Source organism: Cryptomeria japonica, chromosome 4, assembly GCF_030272615.1.
Source record: "Cryptomeria japonica chromosome 4, Sugi_1.0, whole genome shotgun sequence".
Classification (NCBI taxonomy): domain Eukaryota; kingdom Viridiplantae; phylum Streptophyta; class Pinopsida; order Cupressales; family Cupressaceae; genus Cryptomeria; species Cryptomeria japonica.
In genome coordinates this window covers 457975252-457992734 of record NC_081408.1, presented here as the reverse complement: position 1 = coordinate 457992734, position 17483 = coordinate 457975252, and positions in this window count along the sequence as shown.

Genomic DNA, 17483 nt, shown 5'->3' with positions numbered 1-17483 from the left:
CAAATCCTTTTTACCTAAACAAATCAAACACGAAGAAAACAAGTTTCAAAACTTTGAAAGAAAAACAAGAAACCAAAGGAGAGGCCTCCAACCTGCAACGCATGTGATGTTTTGTAGTTGAAGGAGAGCCCACAAGCTTTTGCAATCCCACTCTAAGTCAAATCCCTTCCAAATCCAAGCCCAAACAAGTCTCCAAGAATCCAAGCCAAAATAATGGAACCCGTGAACAGTCATAGGCATTCCATTAAAATATGAAAAGCTCTAGAAACCCTAATCCTCTAACCAATAGGATTAATTCCTTTTTGGAATATTTTTCCCCTACCCTATAGTTTTGAAAATCATTTGCCCATCCAAAATCCACCAATGGGAGAAAAGGGTAGTTGAGGAAAATGAAAATTTAATATAAGATGTAATTGGGATTAATTTATTTTATATCCCAAGTATATTATTATTCAACTATATAAATATTAATGCACAAACTATAGTCTACTTAGGAAATAATATTTAATCCACTATAGGCTATAATTAATTTAATTAAATAATCACAAGGGAAGAACATAATTAAATAAATCAAGCACTAAATAATTAAATACTCAAACCAATAAAATAGTAAACATTAATTAAATAATTAGACTATAGTCATCAACCAATAATTACTTAAATGGTCCTCAAATAAATATTAATTAAATAAGCTTCTCCACTCGATACTTGTCAAAAGGAGATAAAAAAGCTTCTCCACTCAATACTTGCACAAAGAATAGTCTACTTGATAAATAAGAAAGATGAAATCGTATGGGCCCCATCTATGAATGGAAACTACATAGTTCAAAATTGATATAAAGCACTCTAATGTTTGACAAATCAACAACATTACCACAAAGCCTTCTTCATTTGTTGGAATAATGCAGTTATGCCAAAGGCAGGGTGCTTCTCTTGGTTGGCACTAAAGAAAAGAATCCTCACTAGTGATAAGCTTTCCAACTTCAAAAAGAACAATAATTTAAATGTGTTACGTGCGACCAAGATATCGAAACTGTGGACCCCTTTGCAAATCAGTGTTGGTCTTTTGTTATGCAAAAATTAGACCTTTGTATGCCCTTTCCATCTACAATTTGGGAACTTTTTTAGAGCTAGCCCATTATCCACAAACCATCCTCCTTCTCATCCATATGGATAGTTATATCGGCTACAGTCTTATGGTCAATATGGTGGGAACGCAACAAGAGGATTTTTCGACAACATACCTCAACAATAGAGAAAGTTTTTCATGAAATGGAAAAATTGGTCACTGAAATAGTAAACATGTATGTTCAAAAACACCAAAAAAGTGATACATTATTCACTTCATGGGATGGGAAATTAATGAAAAAATGGAAGGGTTTATGCCTACCAGTTAAGGGTAATCATCTCTTAGTTGGTGACTCAAGGATTGCTAGAGTACATATAGTTTGGCAACCCCCTCAAATTGATTTTGTAAAGGTTAACTTTGATGGAGCCTTAGGGGTGTTGGCATTTGCATGAAGATTGTATTGATGAACTATTATGTTGTCATTGATCTTAATTATAATTGGTAATGATGTTGTAATAATGTTGTTTTGCAACCGGTAGGTGAGCTAGTGAAGGAAACCAGTATTACTTGATAAGAAGTGAGATCAACCGGTAACCCTACCTGTTGATGTGCCAAACCCTAACCGATGGAGCTTGGTGAATCGGTTGTATTGGTTTATGATCAAATGATGAATGGTAATGATTATGCCATGTATGCATGTTGTATGAGAAGAGTTTCAAATGGTTTTTGGCACATAGAGATAACGGTTTTATCTTGGGAATGAGAAAGTACATTGCATGAAGTGGAAACTGCGTGATGAGTTACAGGGATTGATGAAGCGGTGATCAAGGAGCAGTCGAGGTTGTCTTGAATGAAGTGCAATGGTTTCTATGTAATCCAATGGTCATACTTGAACTGATTTGTTTGTAATCTCTATGAGATCTTAGGTTTGTGATGTGTTACTGACCTGTTGTTTTTCTTATAAGGTCAATGAGTTGTTTTGTTGTAGTGTTGGGAATTTTGGTTGCATGTAAGAGTGGTTGGTTGCGAAACTAGGAGATGTATCTACAGTATGTGTAAAGGCATATAGGAGAATGAAAAGGATCTGATCAAGTAGAGTAGTGCTATTCACCATATCAACAAACCCTTGTTGTTCTCTAACAATTACAACAGTCAAATCCCTTAATAGTGTAAGCTCTAACAGGTTTAGTGTTATCTAAATCCTCTAACCAGGTGATCCATTAGAGTGGATTTCAAATCCTCTACCGAGGTTACTCCTACCAATGTATTTCTTCTAATAGGGCATTATAGTCAATCCCTTAACCAGGTGGTCCCTAACAAGATCTGTTCTTAATAGGACTTTTTGTAAAGCTTTAATAGGCTTGGCTCCTATTAGGGAAAACTTCAGAAGAGTTCAAAATACTTGTGGGTATTAATCCCCACTGTGGTTTGTCCTATTTGGGTTTCCACATCAAAATCATTGTGTCAAGTGGTGAATGTTTTTGTGGTTATGTTTGCTATGGTTAATTTGCTTAACTGTTAAATCCACTTAGATATGTTATGACGACCGGAAGCAATTCAAATGTCATTTTACTTTTGTCAATAAAGTATTTGGATGTTTTGGTTAAAAGGTTTTGAGAGTTTCAGAGTTGTTTTACTGTTATTCTATTATGACAGTCAACTGGTGTACTCGACAGTGATATTGCATTTGTTAGTTCAGTATTTGAACCAGTCAGTTTTGAGTTTGACTTGAGATGTTTTTTTTTAGTTTGGTGAAATTTTAGTCGGTTTTCTATTTACTAATTCACCCCCCCCTCTCAGTAGTTGACTAGATCCTTATTTTTCATCATACCATCAATTGGTATCAGAGCATTTCAGGTCCTCTAGTGTCTAAGCCTAATAGCTTGAGGTAAAGATCTTGAAGAACATGATGAAGAAAGAAGGTCCAAAGTTTAATAGGGAAAACTACATAATATGGAGTGATAGAATGAAAATCTATATCAAGAGTCCAGGAAGTCAATACTGGGAACATGTTGTTACTCAATATGTTGCACCTAGTGGGACTATGTCTGATGATCAGGAAGAAAGAGCAAAAATAAAATAATCAAGCATTGGAGGCCATTATCAGTTCTTTGTCTGATTCAGAGTATGTTGATGTCCATGGTCTGGAGACTGCTTATGAGGCGTGGAAGAAACTTGAGGAAATCTATAGTGGTGATGAGCATGTGAAGATTGCCAAAAAAGAGAGTCTGAGAGGTAAATTTGATGACATGCGGATGGTTGAAGGTGAGAATATTCAACGATATGGTCAGAGGATCAAGGAGATAGTTGGTGATATCAAGAGTGTTGGTGGAAAAGTGGAGGATGCCATAGTGATTAGTAAGGTGTCGAGAACCATTCTACCAGATATGCTATCTGAGTTGCAGCCATTCAGGAGCTAAAGTCTATTGATAAAACTAAGATAACTCTTGACTCCATCATTGGTAAGCTTATTGCATTTGAATTAAATGGTCATGATGGTAGTGCTCAGAAATACAAATCTGAATTTAAAGCTTGAGTTTCTAACCCACCCATGAGTAAAAGTAGAGATGTTAGTCATAATTATGAATCTATATCCAGTAGAGAAGTTGATGATGAAGACCGTATGATTGAGCTTGAAGTATTGTTGGCCAAGCGGTTACCCAGAGGTACTGGTAAGTACAGAGGTAAATTTCCTTTGATGTGTTTTGAATGTAAAAAGGATTGGACACATTGCAACTAATTGTCCTAATGGTGACAATGAGAATAAGCATGAGAAGTACAAGAAGTACAAAGGAAAAAGCAAAAGAGATTGTCTCATTGTAGTTAATGGTGGTATCACTGATGAGGAATTTGAGAGAGATGCTAATGAAGATATTGTCTTTGTTGCCATTAAAGAGGAAACATCTGATCAGAAGGCATTAGTTTCTTGCATGGATAGTTCTGATGATTAGATCATAGATAGTGGTTGTTCACACCACATGACAGTTGACCAGAGTAAATTTCTTACTCTGAAGGAATTTAATAGAGGATTTGTGAGATTTGAAAATGACTCACCCTGCATGGTAAAAGGAAAGGGAATGATTTCTCTTAATGGAAAGAGCAGTGCAGATGATGTCTACTAGGTTGAAGGATTAAAGCACAATCTTTTGAGTATAGCTCAACTCAATGACAAAGGTTATCCATTGGAATTCAACAATGAAATGTGCAAAATCTATGGGAGAAAAGTTGAACTAATTGCAACCGGAAAGCAAACAAAAGGTAACCTATTTCACTTAAATCCTAAAGTCAACAACTGTTTAATTGCTAAAGTAGATGATAGTTGGATTTGGCATCACAGATTTTGTCATATAAATTTTGATAACATTGTCAAACTTAGTAAGTCCAAGTTGGTAAGAGGTTTGCCTCAATTGGACAAATTGGTGAATGCTCTGTGTAAGGAATGTCAGTTGGGAAAGATGGTATCCTCAACTTTTAAGAGCAAATCTTTTTCAGAAGAACATCTATTAGATTTGGTTCATATAGACCTCTATGGACCAATAAGGACTAAAAGTATTCAAGGTGATAGATATTTTATGATACTAATGATTGCTCAAGAATGATGTGAGTCATATTCTTGAAGGACAATACAAAAGCCTTTAGTAAGTTCAATGCATTCAAGGCCCTAACTGAAAAGGAAAGTGGGAAGAAGATAAAGTGTCTAAGGATTGATCAAGGAGGTGAATTTACTTTAGAGGAATTCACTGGATATTGTGAAGACAATGGAATTAAGAGGAAACTTTCTGCACCAAGGACACCATAGCAGAATGGTATTGCAAAGAGAAACAACCGGTCAATTCTTGAAGCTGCTAGAATGATGCTTATACAAGGAGGTGTGGAAAAAACTTTCTGGAGAGAAGCTGCCGGAATAGTTGTCTACACTATGAACTGGATATTGGTAAAAAGAGGTAAGGATAAAACTCCTTATGAATATCGGTATGGTAGATCACCTAATGTCAGTTATTTTAAAATTTTTGACAGTAAATGTTTTATCAAGAGAGGTGACTATGTTAGTAAGTTTGAGGCTAAAAGTGATGAAGACACATTTCTTGGTTACTCCACCAAGAGTAAGGCCTACAAATGTTACAACAATCGGACACAGAGAATCATTAAAAGTGTTGATGTCTGAGAGGATGAGTGCCTTGAAGTTTTAGGAGAAACCAGTAAGGAAAAGAAGGAAGATGAACCTTGCATTCTGATTTTGGAACTAGAACTGGTGAAGCCAGAAGCTGATGAAATGAATGTTGTAGTGCCAGTTCAACCAGAACAGGTAAATTCTGAAGAAGAAGATGATGATAATGAGGAAGAAGAACGTGAAGATAATGATCATGTTATTCCAAGGTATGTGAGACTGAATCATAATCCTGACTAGATTATTGGAGATAAAGATGTTGGAGTATTAACCAAAAGAAGAATTAGAGAGAATTATTGCATTATCTCCACTATCGAGCCTAGAACTGCTAAGGAAGCATTTGGAGATGATCACTGGATTGAAGCTATGGAAGAGGAGCTTGACCAGATTGAGAAGAACAATACATGGACCCTAGTACCCAGACTAGTGAAGAAAAACGTGATAGGCACTAAATGGGTATTCAGGAATAAACTGAATGAAGATGGAGTAGTAGTCAGAAACAAAGCTAGATTGGTATGCAAAGGTTATGCACAAGAAGAAGGAGAAGACTATGGTGAGACATTTGCACTAGTTGCTAGATTGGAAGGTGTTAGGACTCTACTTGCATTTGCAGCATATAAGGGATTCAAAGTATATCAGATGGATTTGAAGACAACATTTCTGAATGGAATACTGGAAGAAGAAGTATACATTGAGCAGCCAGATGGTTATGCTTTGACTGATGCAAAGGAATATGGTGTGTAAACTACACAAGGCACTATATGGTTTGAAGCAAGCACTAAGAGCATGGTATGAAAGGCTACATTCACACCCGATGAAGATAGGTTTCCAAAGAACCAATGAAGACGACAATATATATCTCAAATTTGAAGGAGATAAGATACTGGTTAGTGAAGTGTTTGTAGATGATATCATATTTGGAGGCAATGATGACATGAGTGATGACTTTTCAAATGAGATGAAAAGTGAATTTGAAATGTCTCTAGTAGGAGAGATAACATTCTTCATAGGTTTGCAAATTCAGCAGATGAAGAATGGTATTTTTATCACACAATCTAAATATGTGAAAGAGGTATTGAAGATATTTGGAATGAGTGACTGTAAACTAGTTGGGACACCAATGGTTATAGGTTGTAAACTATCTAAGGAGGATGAAGCCGCATCTATTGATGAAAAGGAGTATAGGTCAATGATATTGAAACTGCATTATGTTGTTCACAACAAACTGGATATTTCTCATGCAATTGGTTTAGTTGCCAGATTTCAGAAAAATCCAAAGGAGACACACTTGATAGCAACCAAAAGGATATTCAGATATTTGAAAGGTACTATTGACTATGGATTATGGTATCCATATGTGGTGGAGGGCACCTAACACTCCAAGTATAAAATTTTTGTTTCCTTTCAATTTTGTGAGTTATCTTTGTGATGTAATAATATACCAACCATTTAGGACTTAGTAGATCAATGGTTGAGTTGTCCAAGTTTTGGTTTGAGTCAATTGTGTTCAGGATGCTGACAGCCTGAGAAGTGAGATGCTTAGGTAGTTCACATATGAAGTACTCCAGATGAATGTATTCATGTATTAGGGGTAAATTGTGTTGTTTTTAGGTATTCTAGGGTGTTTTGGGACCTTCAAGAGTCTTAAAATGCATTACAATGCAAAGTTGCATCCCAGAGTCAAAAGATAAAAAAGTTGCTCAGCAACATTTTGCAATTTCTTGCAAAAGTTGCACTTTTGGTTGAAGGCATTGAAAATTTGGTTGAACTAACTAAAAAAAGAGGGAAAAATCCAAAATTCACTTTATTGTACGGGTTGGAGGATTGGAAATGCAAGACCAAGTTTTTGGATTGTGAAGCAAACTTGTTTTCACCGGTTTTTGACAATTTTTTACTTGTTTTCGTTGCTTGTACAATCTAGTACAGACTAGATGGTGTAAAATCATTGCAATTTTTGAGTGTCAATTGTATTTGTCTTCATTAAGTTTTATTTTCACATTTTGTTGTCCTAGGTTGCAAAGATTTCTTCCATTCTTTGCAACTAGGTGCAAAACCCTTGCAAGTAGGGTTTAAGAGTAAGAAAATTTCTCTAACCTAAGCATTCTTTGATGGAACCTATTAAAATAATTAAGAATGATAGGTTAGGGTCAATACATATATTTAGGATAGGATTTGTGGTTTTTCAGGTCCTTGAGGAGGAGAAACAATGAAGCCCTAGGCTCACTGCAGGGAGTAGGTGAGTTAGGACAACAAGAAAAGTGTGATTTATGAGCACTTGGGGATTGATGCAAGACCAAGTGACACATGATTGGAAAGACCCTTGAGTCTCCTTGAATAATAATACATTTCTTGGGGCAAGAGTTTTGACTAGTGAAGAGTTTCAGACCCATCTTAACAAGTCACCTGGTGAGGCCTAAACCCTCCAAAATAAAGCAGCATTGGAAACCCCACTTGTACAAATAACCCATATGCCATTGTTCAACATTGTCTATAGCTTCCAAAAGGGTACTTGAATCCATGATTTATTTATAGCCATGTTTGGTAATTTTACAAACTAAGACCCTAAAACCGTCAAGGGAGGGCTAATGCAATTAGGCCTATTTTGAGCCTGGTAGAGACCTAGAAAGGTTAGGAAGCCAAAGAGATGGGTTTGGTGATCCTAAAGCCTCAAAATACTTCCAAGAGAACTAGTAGATGAATTGGGAGCCGATTGGAAGTGGTTGTGTGTTGAGATCCTTGCAAGAGTGGTTGGAGCCCTGGAGTGGTGTGTGTGTGATTGAGGTGGCAACCTCAAGAGGTGGAGTTGATTGTCCACAAACCATTGGCTATACCTAAGAGGAAAGCCAAAGAGGTTCAGACCTTGGAGGTTTCATTTTCATAACCCCTACTAAGTGCCATTGGATGGACTTGAGTAGTTGAAGGGCTAAGTAGGACAAGTCACTCAAGAAGGTGGATTGAATCAAGCTCCAAGACTCTCTGCATCAGAGTGGTATCAGAGCCATTCTTTGAAAGATTTGTTGTATGTCAGATTGTCAAGAATCAAAAACAAGTTCAATGCCTCCAAAGGCAATGACTCCAGAAGCCATCCAACAGTTGGTGGTAGAGATGATCAAAGGATTGAATGATGCAGAAGGAAGTAGAGGAACTAGAGAGGTTAAGAAGGAGAAGGGGAAGGTTAAGACAAAATGGGGAGATGAGACTGATGAAGAAGTGGAAGATGGAGAGGAACCAATAGTAGTAGCCATGCCTCAAGACCAAAAGCTATTCTTTGATGTAGTCAAATATATTTCCAAAGACAACTTGGATGGATTACCCATCTATGGAGGAAACCTCAATGGAGAAGAGTTGCTAGATTGGATAGAGGCTCTCAATAATCACTTTGATTACAAAGAGGTAGCAGAAGAGAAAAGGGTAAATGTGGCCAAATCAAGATTGAGAGGATCAACATTAGTTTGGTGGAATATGATGCAAGAAGAAAGGATACAAGAAGCCAAGAAGAAGATAACTTCATGGGAGCGTATGAAGATCAGACTTAAGGAACAATTCCTTCTAGGGGATTATGAAGTTCAAATCCATAAGAAACTAAATTTTTTGAAACAAATGGAGTTAGATGTCAATGCATACACTAAGGAATTCCACAAACTCAGTTTGATAGCTAGGAAGCATGAGAATGAAGTGGAGAAGTTGGCCAGGTACATGAATGGCCTTAGAAAGAATATACAAGATGAGATCAATATCCTAACACCAGACACTGTCCATAAGTTTTTTTAGTTGTCCCTAAGGGCAGAAGAGAAGATCAAAAGGAGGAGTGAAGAAAATCAGAAACATAGGGGAGGTAAGAATTTTAGAGGTAGAGGAAGCTTTGGTAGAGGGCAGCAATCACCAAGAAATGAAGAGCAGCAATGCCAATAAAGCAGTGGGGACTCTTAGAGAGGAGAATTTAGAGGATCCTATAGAGGAAGGAGCAATTTTAGGGGTAGGTTTGGAAACCCGGGAAGAGGAAACACAGTCTTCATTGGTAGGTGTAATCATTGCAATCAAGTTGGGCATAACATGAGTAAGTGCCCGGGAAAAGCCTCAATCTCAACAAGCTCATACATGGGGGAAAGAAGAACTCAATTTTTGCAAGAGGAGGACACTCAAAGTGTAACTTCTTCAATCAACAAGGTAGGGCCAGTGACAGATGGAGAAAAATTGATGATGAGGAGAACAATGCTCAAGATACCCCAAGCTCAAGAGCCACCACAAAGGAAAAGTTTGTTTACGACCACTTGTAGGTCACATGGGAAGATTTGTAAGGTGATTGTAGATTCAGGTTCCACTGAGAATATTGTCTCAGTTGAAATGGTGGACAAACTCAAACTAAAAAGATTAGCTCATCTCACTCCTTACAAGGTATCATGGCTCAACCGGGGTCAACATATCTTGGTTGATGAACAAGCATGGGTGGATTTTGAAATTGGTGAGTATAAGGACATATTATTATGTGAAATATTGCCTATGGATTCTTGTCATTTGTTGTTGGGCCATCCATGAAAATATGATGTGAGAGCTACTCAAGATGGAGAAAAGAATATCTATCTTATCACCAAGAATGGGAAGAAGTACCAAATGCATCCACTACCTGATCCAAAGGAAGAAAATAAAATAGGCTCAAGTGTGATGTTGATGAGAGGTAAAGCATTTATCAAAGTGTTGAAGAAAGAAGGTCATCAAGGCCATGCTATAGTGTTGAAGCCTAGATATGAAGCTAAGGAAAATCCAATGAGTGAAGTGCCTCAAGCTGTGCAAGGTCTACTCAAACAATATGCAGAAGTGATAGGGGATGACATGCCTGATTCTTTGCCTCCAATGAGAGATGTGAATCATCAAATAGACTTAATACCAGGGGCCAATCTGCCAAACAAAGCTACCTATAAAATGACACCAAGTCAAAATGAAGAGATCACCAAACAAGTGCAAGAACTCTTAGACAAAGGGTTTATCAAGAAGAGTTTGAGTCCATGTGTTGTTCATGTATATGGTAAAAATGGATAACAACAATGTTGAAAGACTAAATGAATTCAACCACAGAACCCTAGCCTAACAACAACGAAGATCCACCATAACATATGAAGATTACCTAAGACAATGCAAATCAAATGAAATTACAAAGATTATACCATCACATGTCCAATAGGGTTTGAATCTCCATTCTTACTATCTCCATTGATCTTGCTTGATATATTTGCTCTCAGATTTTATGTGCATAAGAGCTCAACAAAGAATGAAAATGTGGTTGCAAGTAGGATCACATATGAAAATGCAAAGGCGTAGTGTAGTCAGTTGATCAAGTAGTCAGTTAGGGTTTGATAATGAAGGAAGCATCTCCTTATATAGAAGACACTATAAGAAATGGAGGGATAAGATTGAGAGGTGTAAAAGAGGTCGACTATGATTAGAGGGTAGGTAAAGGAAATAATAAAATAATGAGAGAGTAGGTAGTGTAGGAATTAAGAGATGAATGACATGTGTCATAGGTAGAAAAGGCTAATGAATTAATTAAATAAATAAAGATTTATTTAATTAAGAGAGGAAGTGGGATCAATTAAATAAATAAGATATTTATTTAATTTAGGAAAAGGGGAATTTAAATAAATAAATGTATTTATTTAAATGAGAAATAAGGCTAGAAGAGGATAAATGAATTAATTAAATAAATAAAGATTTATTCAATTAATAGAAGAATTAGGCTTAGATAATTAATTAAATAAAAATATTTATTTAATTAGACATGACAATTTTAGGTGTCTACAGTTCCTACTATGTTAGTGCCTAAAAAGGGAGGCAAATGGAGAATGTGCACAGACTCCAGAGCAATCAATACGATTACTATAAGGTACCGGTTTCCCATGCCAAGGATTGAGGACCTACTGGACAATCTAGGAGGTGAAAGATAATTCACAAAGGTGGACTTGAAGTCTGGATATCATCAAATTAGAATCAAAATTGGAGATGAATGGAAGACAACCTTTAGAACTAATGTAGGCCTATATGAGTGGTTGGTGATGCCATTTGGCCTCACCAATGCACCTAGTACCTTCCAAAGACTCATGAATGAAGTCTTAGTTAAGTTTATTGGTAGATTTGTTATTGTGTATCTTGATGACATTTTGGTCTTCAACAAGTCCAAGGAGGAACACCTAAAGCATATGGAGATGGTCTTGAAGAAGTTAAAGGAGGCTCAACTCAAGATTAACCTTGCTAAATGTGAGTTTTTGAAAATAAAGCTTGTATACCTTGGTTTTGTTATTTCCATGGATGTTTAAAGATGGATCCAAGTAAGGTAGAATAAATACTTAATTGGCCTATCCCTAGGGGCATAAGTGAAGTTAGAAGCTTTCATGGAATGGCATCTTTTTATAGGAAGTTTGTGAGAAACTTTAGTCATGTTTGTGCTCCTATTCTCAATACCATTAAAGGAGGGATTAAGTGTCACTTTAAGTGGAAAGAGGAAGCCAATAAGGGGTTTTAAATGTTGAAAACCAAGATAGAAGAGCTGCCAACCCTTAGATTGGCTGATTTCAATCAGTTGTTTACAGTAGAATGTGATGCAAGCCAAAGGGAAATAGGGGCAGTTTTAAGCCAAGAGGGTCATCCTATAGCTTTCTTCTCAGAAAAGTTAAATGAAGCTAAGAAAAGGTACTCCACATATGACTTGGAGTTGTATGTAATGGTTGAAGCATTGAAAAAGTGGCGTCATTACTTGTTGCCCAAAGAATTTGTAGTCTTCACTGACAACCATGCCCTTAGTTTCCTCAATGGGCAAGAGAAGTTGAACCAAAGACACCTAAAGTGGTTTGAGTACTTACAATCCTATACATTCACTATCAAACAAAAGAAAGGGACAGCCAACAATGGAGTTGATGCACTAAGTAGGAGAGTCATGAATATGCAGGAGATACAATTTCAAAGTGTGGGTTTGAGTGAGTTAAAAGACCTCTACAAGGATGATAAGGATTTTGCAGAGATATATAATGTTTGTTCTGATTTTTCTAACACCTCACATGTCTCTTATTCAAAATACATGATACAGGAGGGTTTTTTGTTCAAAGGTCATCTTCTTTGCATACCTCAATGTTCTATGAGGCAAAATATTATCCAAGAGAAGCATCAAGGAGGTCTAGGAGGTCATTTTGGCATTGATAAGACTTTAAAGCAGGTTGGTAGGTTTTATTATTGGCCCAAGTTGCAATCAAAAGTGAGAATGTTTGTAGAGAAATGTACCATCTACCAAAGAGAAAAAGGAACATTAAGTAATGCAGGTCTATATCAACCCTTGGTCATACCTCAGAGGCCTTGGGAATGTTTGAGCATGGTTTTTGTGTTAGGCTTGCCTAGGACCCCAAGAGGATTTGATAGTGTGTATGCGGTGGTAGATAGGTTCAGAAAAATGGCACATTTCATACCTTGCAAGAGCACCAATGATGCCACCTATATAGCAGGCCTCTTCTTTAAGGAGATAGCCAGGATTCATGGTCTTCCAATTAGCATTGTTAGTGATAGAGATGTGAAGTTTTTGAGCCACTTTTGGAGGACACTTTGGAGGAAGTTGGGCACCAAGTTATCTTTTTCATCTACCTATCATCCTCAATCAGATGGTCAAACAGAGGTAGTCAACTGGTCATTGGGAAACTTGCTAAGATGTCTTACAAAACAACATGGGCAGACTTGGGATCTAGTACTTGGACAGGCAGAATATGCATATAATGACTCAATAAATCATAGCATAGGTCAAAGTCCTTTTGAGATAGTGTATGGATTCCATCCTAGGGGCATCTTGGAGCTCATAGATCTCAGTTCAGTGGCACCTAAGAGTGCACAAGGGGAGAATTTTGCAAAAGGTATTAAAGAAGTGCATGATAAGGTAAGACGGTCCTTACAATAAAAATCTGAGCAGTATAAGGTTCAAGCTGATAAAACAAGGAGAAATTTACAATTTAAAGTGGGAGACTTAGTGTTAGCATACCTTAGGAAGGAGAGACTTCCAAAAGAGAAGCCTATCAAGCTCATGATGAAGAAAATTGGACCTCTCAAGGTGGTGCACAAGTATGGGCAGAATGCATATGAAGTTGAACTTCCTCATACCTTGGGGATATCACCTATTTTCAATGTATGCGATCTCTATCAATATAAGGGAGAGTCACCAACAAATTAGATGGACATGCCATCACTAGTTCATGAAGATTGGATAAAGGATTTGCCACCTAGTCAACCGGTTAAGTTGGAGAGTATCTTGGATACCAAGATAGTAAAAAAGACAAGGAAAGGAGTCTGCAAGCACTATATTGTCAAGTGGGAAGGGTTACCTAATTCAGATACCATGTGGATGTTAGAGGCAGATATACTTCAACATGGAGTGGAGATTGCAGACCTTTTAACTCAAGGAACTTGAGTTATTTGTCCCAAGGGAGTATGGTGCAGGGCACCTAGCACTCCAAGTATGAATTTTTTGTTTCCTTTAGATTTTGTGAGTTATCTTTGTGATGTAATAATGGACCAACCATTTAGGACTTAGTAGATCCATGGTTGAGTTGTCCAAGTTTTGGTTTGAGTCAATTGTGTTCAGGATGCTGACAACCTGAGAAGTGAGATGCTTAGGTAGTTCATAGGTGAAGTACTCCAGATGATTGTATTCATGTATTAGGGGTCAATTTTGTTGTTTTTAGGTCTTATAGGGTGTTTGGGGACCTTTAGGAGTCTTAAAATTCATTAGAATGCAAAGTTGCATCCTGGAGTCAAAAGATGTAAAAAGTTGTTGAGCAACATTTTGCAATTTCTTGTAAAAGTTGCATTTTTGGTTGAAGGCATTGAAAATTTGGTTGACCCAACTGAAACAAGAGATAAAATCCAAAAATTAACTTCATTGTACGGGTTGGAGGATTGGAAATGCAAGAGCAAGTTTTTGGATTGTGAAGCAAACTTGTTTTCACTGGTTTTTGACAGTTTTTTACTTGTTTTCATTGCTTGTACAGTCTAGTACACACTAGATGGTGTAAACTCATTGCAGTGCATGATTTTCCATTGTATTTTTATTCATTAAGTTTTATTTGCAGGTTTGATTGTCCTAGTTTGCAGAGATTTCTTCCATTCTTTGCAACTAGGTGCAAAACCCTTGCAAGTAGGGTTTAAGAGCTAGAAAATTACTCTAACCTAAGCATTCTTTGATGGCACCTATTGAAATAATTAAGAATGATAGGTTAGGGTGTGTAAATATATTTAGGATAGGATTTGTGGTTTTTTAGGTCGTTGAGGAGGAGAAATAATGAAGCCCTAGGATCACCGATGGGAGTAGGTGAGTTAGGACAACAAGAAAAGTGTGATTTATGAGCACATGGGGATTGGTGCAAGACCAAGTGACACATGAATGGAAATCCCTCTAAGTGAACTTGAATAATCATACATTTATTGGGGCATTATTTTTGATTGGTGAAGAGTTTCAGACCCATCTTGCCAAGTCATCCGGTGAGGCCTAAACCCTCCAAAATAAAGCAACATTGGAAACCCCACATGTACAAATAACCCAGATGCACTTTTTCACTATTGTCTATAACTTTCAAAAGGGTACTCGAATACATGATTTATTTCTAGTCTTGTTTGGGAATTTTACAAACTAAGACCCTAAAACAGCCAAGGGAGGGCTAATGCAATTAGGCCTATTTTGAGCCCAGTAGAGATCTAGAAAGGTTAGGAAGCCAAAGAGATGGGTTTGGTGATCCTAAAGCCTAAAAATAATTCCAAGACACCTAGTAGATGCATTGGGAGCCCATTGGAAGTGGTTGTGTGTTGAGATCCTTGCAGGAGTGGTTGGAGCCTTGGAGTGGTGTGTGTGTGATTGAGGTGGCAACCTCAAGAGGTTGAGTTGATTGTCCACAAACCATTGCCTATACCTAGGAGGAAAGAAAAAGAGGTTTAGACCTTAGAGGTCTCATTATAATAACCCCTACTAAGTGTCACTAGATGGACTTGAGTAGTTGAAGGGTTGCGTAGTCCAAGTCACTCAAGAAAGTGGATTGAATCAAGCTCCAAGACTCTCTGCATCAATATGCAGGAAACTTTGATTTGAAGGTTTATACAGATGTAGACTGGGTAAGTAATGTTGATGATAGGAAGAGAACAACTGGTGGTGCATTCTTTCTTGGAGGAAGACGTGTATCTTGGAGCAGCAAGAAGAAGAGTTGTATATCATAGTCCACTGTTGAAGTTGAATATGTTGCAACATATATGAATTGTACCTAGGCAATCCGAATGAAACACATTCTGGAAGGATTCAAACTATAGATTATAGATCCAGTAAATATTTTATGTGACAACACTAGTGCAATAAATATTTCAAAGAACCCGGTGTTGCATGCTAGAACCAAGCATATTGAGCTGAAATATCATTTCTTGAGAGAGAAAGTGCAGAGTAAAGATGTATTATTAGAGCGTGTATCTACTAAGGAGTAGCTTGCAAATATCTTTACTAAACCTCTTCCTAAGACTACTTTTGAGTATCTTAGAGGTTAGCTAGGGGTTGTACCCCTACATGAGGTCAATTGAGCAGATGTGGAATACATCAGTCCCGAAGCTAATTGAAGAATCTTGCAGCAGGATTGGTGTAGAGTGGAGTTAATCCATAGGGGGAGCATCAAGTTGCAGATTGTTGATGCAACGTAGTGAAGTATGACACTGCATGTTTTACTTTCACATTGGCATTATTGTCAAAGGGGGAGAAGAACTATATGATTATGGGGAGAAGAATTGTATGATTGATAGAGAGAATCTCTATAGCCAATTACTAGATGAAGACATGGAGACTTAGTTGAAGGAGAGTACATGGTAAAATGTAAACCAGGATTCCTATACACAATCATTACAATCAAGGGTATTGATACTTGTATTGCCATCAATGCCAAAGGGGGAGATTGTTGGCATTTGCATGAAGATTGCATTGATGAACTATTATGTTGTCATTGATGTCAATTGTAACCAGTAATGATGGTGTAATAATTTTGTTTTGCAACTGGTAGGTGAGCTAGTGAAGGAAACTAGTATTACTTGAGAAGAAGTGAGATCAACCGGTAACCCTACATGTTGATGTGCCAAACCCTAACCGATGGAGCTTGGTGAATCGGTTGGATTGGTTTATGATCAAATGATGAACGATAATGATTATGCCACATATGCATGTTGTATTAGAAGAGTTTCAAATGGTTTTCGTTGCATAGAGATAACGGTTTTATCTTGGGAATGAGTGAGTACATTGCATGAATTGGAAATCACGTGATGAGTTACAGGGATTGATGAAGCGGTGATCAAGGAGTGGTCGAGGTTGTCTTGAATGATGTGTAATGATTGATATGTAATCCAATGGTCATACTTGAACTGATTTGTTTGCAATCTCTATGAGATCTTAGGTTTGTGATGTGTTACTGACATGTTGTTTTGCTTATATGGTCAATGAGTTGTTATGTTGTAGTGATGGCAATTTTGATTGAATGTAAGAGTATTTGGTTGTCAAACCAGGAGATGTTTCCGCAGTATGTGTAAAGGCAGATAGGGGCATGAAAATGATCTAATCAAGTAGAGTAGTGCTATTCACCAGATCACCAAACCCCCATTGTTCTCTAACAATTACAACAGTCAAATCCCTTAATAGGGTAAGCTCTAACAGGCTTAGTGTTATCTAAATCCTCTAGCCAGGTGATCCGTTAGATTGGATTTCAAATCCTCTATCGAGGTTAGTCCTAAAAGGTTATTGCTTCTAATAGGGAATTATAGTCAATCCCTTAACCGGGTGGTCTCTAACAGGATCTTTTCTTAACAAGACTTTTTGTAAAACTTTAATAGGCTTGGCTCCTAATAGGGCGAACTTCAGAAGAGTTCAAAATAATTGTGGGTATTCATCCCCACAATGGTTTTTCCCATTTGGGTTTCCACATCAAAATCATTATCTCAAGTGGTGATTTTTTTTGTGGTTATGTTTGCTATGGTTAATTTGCTTAACTGCTAAATCCACTTAGATATGATATGATGACCGACAACAATCTGAAATGTGCTTTTACTTTTGTCAGTAAAGTAATTTGATGTTTTGGTTAAAAGGTTTTGAGAGTTTCATAGTTGTTTTACTGTTATTTTGTTATGACAATCAACTAGTGTTCTTGACGGTGATATTGCATTTGTTAGTTCACTGTTTAAACCAGACAGTTTTGAGTTTGACTTGAG